This window comes from Gossypium arboreum, chromosome 12 (genome assembly GCF_025698485.1).
Source record: "Gossypium arboreum isolate Shixiya-1 chromosome 12, ASM2569848v2, whole genome shotgun sequence".
NCBI classification, from domain to species: Eukaryota; Viridiplantae; Streptophyta; class Magnoliopsida; order Malvales; family Malvaceae; genus Gossypium; species Gossypium arboreum.
The window spans coordinates 90,096,363-90,102,362 of record NC_069081.1 but is presented as its reverse complement, the minus strand read 5'-3'; positions in this window follow the sequence as shown (position 1 = coordinate 90,102,362).

Here is a 6,000-nt window from a genome sequence, read left to right as displayed (position 1 = left end):
CCAGGGGCATTCTACGGAGAATTGCCTTGCCTTCAAAAGGAGAGTTTAAGGACTCATCGATGCGGACATTTTGCGATTTGATGGCACTGGCGGTACGGCCGGAAACCCATTCTCAAACCACACTGAAGGGAATGTGAGCGCAGTGGGAAAGGAGGACAAACGGCAAAGTAGAAGATGAGTTTCTGAAATAAGAACACCTCTGCAAAAAATCTGGGAGGTATTAGTTGAAAATGGGTTGCTCTATCATCTTAACAGAGTATTCGAAGGAAGAAATGCAAAAGGTCAAAGTTTTTACGAATTCCATGGAATTGAGGGGCACGACATTCAATCCTGCTAGGAGTTCAGGAGATTACTGCAAAATATGATGGATAATAAGGAGATTGGGATTTTTTATAAAGGCAAAAAGGCCGATAGAGGAGAAATATGCGCCTCTGACAATCAATCGTCAGGTTTTTCGTTTAGCGCCGACTGACCGTTAATAATTTATTATGACGCGAAGAAGGAGCCGGTGAAACCAAAAGTGATAATCGAAGTACCATCTCCTTTCCTCTACAAGGACAATAAAGCAGTACCATGGAAATACGACGTCAATATCGTCACACCTGAAGATGAAAAACTCAAAGCCATGACTGGAAGTGTTGGGGAAGTAGGTTATTTCACTCGTAGTGAGAGATGTTATTTGAAAGAGGTCGAACCTGTGAAGAAGAATAGTGACTTGAAACAGAAAGAAAAAGCACCGATATATGTGACCGAAGATGAGCATGAAACTGTGCCTGAACAAGAAGCTAGAATGCCTGTAGACGAGGAGGAAGCACAGGAGTTTTTAAAATTTATCAAGCATAGTAAGTTTAATGTGGTGGAACAATTGAGTAAGTAGCTAGCACGAATCTCGGTATTATCTCTACTGTTGAATTTAGAACCACACCGGAACGCTCTGCTGAAAGTGTTAAATCAAGCTTACGTGGCAAATAATATATCCGTTGAGAAGCTTGACAGATGGGTGAATAACTTAAACGCGGATAATTTTATTTCTTTTAGTGATGATGAAATACCACCCAATGGTAGAGGCTCCGTGAAAGCATTGCATATCATAACCCGCTGCAAGGGTTACGTAATACCGAACGTGCTTATCGATAATGGGTCGGCACTCAACATCATGCCCTTGGCCACGCTTTCCAGAATTTCGATGGATCTGTCCTATTTAAGGCCCTGTCATTCTACAGTAAGGGCATTCGATGGGACAAGACGTAAAGTCATGGAGAAGATTGAGATCCCTCTAGAAGTGGGTCCCTACATATATGATGTTGAGTTCAAGTCATGGACATTACACCATCATACAATTACCTTTTAGGAAGAGCGGTTCCATCATCCCTCCATCAAAAAGTGAAATTTATCATGGATGGCGTTTGGTCACTGTCGAGGGGGAAGAAGATATTGTAGCATCTATTTCTACCGACGCATCATACATTGAAGTGAGTAAAGATGCTATAGAATGTTCCTTCCGATCCCTTGAATTTGTCAATGCCACATTCATCGCTGAAGGAAACAGAATTCCCGTGCCAAAACTGTCAAGAAAAACCAGGATGGCTATCAAGATGACTATGAGAAGAGGAGCCCGAGCAAGGAAAGGTTTGGTAAGGTATCTGTAAGGAATAGTCAGGGCCTTAAAGTTGGTACATCACAAAGCTCGATACGGTTTAGGGTTCTAACCAGATGTGCGTCCAAGAAGAAAACAATGGAAGAAAGATCAAGAAAGAAGGATCGCGAGGACTTTGGGCCGAGAAATAGAATGGGAGCCCATAACGTATCCTCCTTTGTCAAAAACATTTACATCTGCAGGAATGATATACCCCTGGCAAGATAATCCACGAAGTACGATGTTATTAATTGAAAGGGGTCTTCATAATGTCAGTATAAATGTCATTGATAAAGGAAGTGATGCAATTAAGGATGTTTCAACGATACGCCCTTGTCCGCCTGGATTCGTTCTGAATAATTGGACTGCTGTGGAGCTCCTTGTAGTTTCTAAATCTTCTCCAGAGTAATGCTCAATATTAACACTATTCTTTTTGTGTGACCCTAAGTAATAGAGGGATTCTTTTGTAAGAGCTTGTGATTCGCTCTTTATCATTTAAATGAACATCAATGAAGATGCATTTTGTCACGATCTTTCGCATTATCACTAGTTTCATAATCATTTTCTCATTTCATAGCTTATCCCTACAATTGCTTCATGCCATACCATAACATTTCGTTTGTTGGTTCCAATACTTGGATGCCCCTCTATAGTTTCCTTTTCCATTCAACTTTCAGGTGCTCAGATATCAATGGCATGAACAAACGCGTTATGAGTCCTGAAATTGATTTTGAGAAGGCTATTTGTTTAGGAGAATTCGAAGCCGAAGAAAATGCCGAAGACTATGTCTCGTCTCCTGACTTGCTAAGAATGGTGGAACAAGAGGATAAATAGATTTTGCCTTACCAAGAATCTGTTGAAACAATAAATTTGGGAACTGAAGAAAAGAAGCAAAAAGTGAATATTGGGACCTCTATTTCAGGGGGTATCAGGCACAATTTGATTGCTTTGCTCCGCGAGTACAAAGATGTATTCGCATGGTCATATCAGGATATGCCAGGATTAGATGAAGATGTAGTGGTCCATAAGCTCCCATTAAAGCCAGAATGCAAACCCATTCAACAAAAGCTAAGACGGATGATACCTGAAATGTTGTTGAAAATAAAGGAGGAAGTCAAGAAGCAATTTGATGCTGGCTTCCTACAAGCCTCCAAATATCCAGAATGGGTGGCTAACATTGTCCCAGTACCAAAGAAAGACGGCAAAGTACGAATGTGCGTGGATTATCGTGACTTGAATCGAGCAAGTCCTAAAGATAATTTTCCTTTGCCACACATCGATACATTGGTGGATAACACAACAAAGCATTCATTGTTTTCTTTCATGGATGGATTCTCGGGGTATAATCAGATCAAGATGGCCCCTGAGGATATGGAGAAAACTACTTACATAACAATGTGGGGAACATTCTGGTACAAGGTAATGCCGTTCAGATAAAAGAATGCTGGGGCAACATATCAGAGGGCTATGGTGACATTATTCCATGACATGATGCATAAAGAGATAGAGGTCTACGTCGATGATATGATTGCTAAATCCCGAGGAGAAGAAGAGCATGTAGTGAAACTGAAGAAGTTGTTTGACAGATTGAAAAAGTTCCAGCTGAAGCTCAATCTGGCCAAATGTACGTTTGGGGCTACCTCGGGAAAATTGCTAGGCTTCATCGTCAGCGAGAGAGGCATTGAGGTTGATCCAGATAAAATAAAAGCCATTCAAGAATTACCACCTCCGCGCATGCAAAAGGAAGTCAGAGGATTTTTAGGGAGGTTGAACTACATCGCTCGGTTCATTGCTCAACTTACCAACCAGTGTGATCCAATCTTTCGGCTTCTTTGAAAACATAACCCAGGAGAATGGAATGAGGAATGCCAGGTGGCCTTTGATAAGATAAAACAATATTTGTCTAGTCCTCTAGTGCTAGTACCGCCAACCCCAGGAAGACCATTGATATTATATTTGACTGTGTTCGAAAATTCAATGGGTTGCGTACTGGGGCAACACGACGAGTCAGGAAAGAGAGAAAATGCGATCTACTACCTCAGTAAAAAGTTCACTGAATATGAGGCAAAGTATTCGTCCATTGAAAAATATTGTTGCGCTCTGGTTTGGGTAGCTCGAAGACTCAGGCAATATATGTTGTATCATACGACATGGTTAATTTCAAAGCTAGACCCAATAAAGTACATGATAGAATCACCTGCACTCTCAAGAAGAATGGCACGATGGCAGATCTTACTATTGGAGTACGACATCATCTATGTGAATCAAAAGTCGATAAAAAGAAATGCAATAGCTGACTTCTTAGCAACTCGAACAACGGATAAGTACGAGCCATTAAAATTTGATTTCCTGGATGAAGACTTGATGTACATTACAGAAAAAGAGTGCGAGTCATCAAAAGAAAAATGATGGAAAATGAGCTTTGATGGCGCATCGAATGCCTTGGGGCATGGGATTGGAGCAGTCTTGGTATCATTAGAAGGGAACCATTATCCATTCACTGTCAGATTAAAATTCTTCTGTACCAATAATATAGCGGAATATGAGGCTTGTATCATGGGACTTCGTGCAGCTATTGAACGAAATGTCAAAACTTTAGAGATATATGGAGACTCAACATTGGTGATTTACCAAATCCGTCGAGATTGGGAAGTGAGGGATTCGAAATTAGTCAAATACAATAATCTAGTGGTAGGACTGATCAAAGAATTCAAAGAAATAACTTTTAATTACTTCCCACGAGAAGAAAACCAGTTAGCTGATGCCCTGGCCACTTTGGCTTCAATGTTTAAAGCAAACAGAGAAACAGAAATAATACCTTTGCAAATGAGCATATATGAAGTCCCTGCATATTGTTTCAGCATTGAAAAAGAGCCAAATGGTCGGCCATAGTTTCATGATATCTTAGAATATATCAAGAATCAAAAGTATCTCGAGCAAGCAAATAAGAATGACAAAAGAACAATCAGAAGAATGGCAACGAGATTTGTTCTTGATGGGGACATCCTGTATAAAAGAGGAAAAGATCAAGTGCTCTTGAGATGCGTGGATGCTGTTGAAGCTAAAAAAATACTTAAAGATGTCTACGAAGGAATTTGTGGGACACATGCCAATGGTTTCACTATGGCCAGGAAGATTATGAGACTCGGTTATTACTGGTTGACAATGGAAAGTGACTGCATTAGTTTTGCACGAAAATGCCACAAATATCAAATTTATGGTGATAAAATTCATGTAGCCCCTTCACCCCTTCACGTCATGACTTCTCCGTGGCCCTTTTCTATGTAGGGCATGGATGTTATAGGGCCAATTTCCCCAAAAGCTTCTAATGGACACCGATTCATTTTTGTGGTCATTGATTACTTCCCAAAATGGATAGAAGCCGCTTCGTTTGCCAATGTGACAAAGATGACAGTTTGTAGGTTTTTGAAAAAGGAAATTATTTGTCGATATGGTTTATCTGAAAGAATCATTTCAGATAACGCCATGAATCTGAACAACAAGATGATGAAGGAGGTGTGTGAACAATTTCAAATACAGCATCATAATTCATCACCCTATCGCCTGAAAATGAATGGAGCTGTTGAAGCGGCCAACAAGAATATTAAGAAGATCATTGGGAAAATGACCGAGACATATAAAGACTGGCATGAAAAGCTACCATTTGTTTTGTACGCATATCGCACATCTGTGCGGACATCTACGGGAGCAACTCCTTTCTCTCTGGTCTATGGAATTGAAGCTGTGCTACCTATCGAGGTTGAGATCCTTTCTTTACGAGTCTTAATGGAATCGAAACTAAAAGAAGCAGAATGGGTTCGAGCCCGATATGTAACGACCCGAATTTTACTGTTACCGAAAAAGTGTATTTTCGGGTCTCCGTTTCTGAAAAATGGATTCGTAAATATTTATTAAAAATATTTACGAAGTCAATTGAGTGGTTAATTAGAGTTTAATTAAGTAAATTTAGTTTAATTAAGAGTAATTAGGAAAAATGACTAAATTGAATAAAGGATGAAAGTTGAATTGTAGATTAAAAGAAAATGAAGAGGACCAAAATGGAAATTATGCCATTTGTCCTAAGTTAGATGACATAAACATAAAAATCGAGATTTTTTATGTGTTAAAATATATATTAAATTATTATTATATTATAGTATATTATATTATATATTATATTATATAAATAAGTAAAGAAACATAAGAAACAGAATGAAAGCAAACGAAACAGAGAAGAAACAGGGAGAAAGAAAGAAAGAAAAGAAAAAGGAAAATTTGGGTTTCAAGGCTCAAAGTTTAATTTGGTAAGTCAATTAAGTCATTTCTTCTTAAATTTTGATGTTTTAGAAGCTTTAGAACAAGAC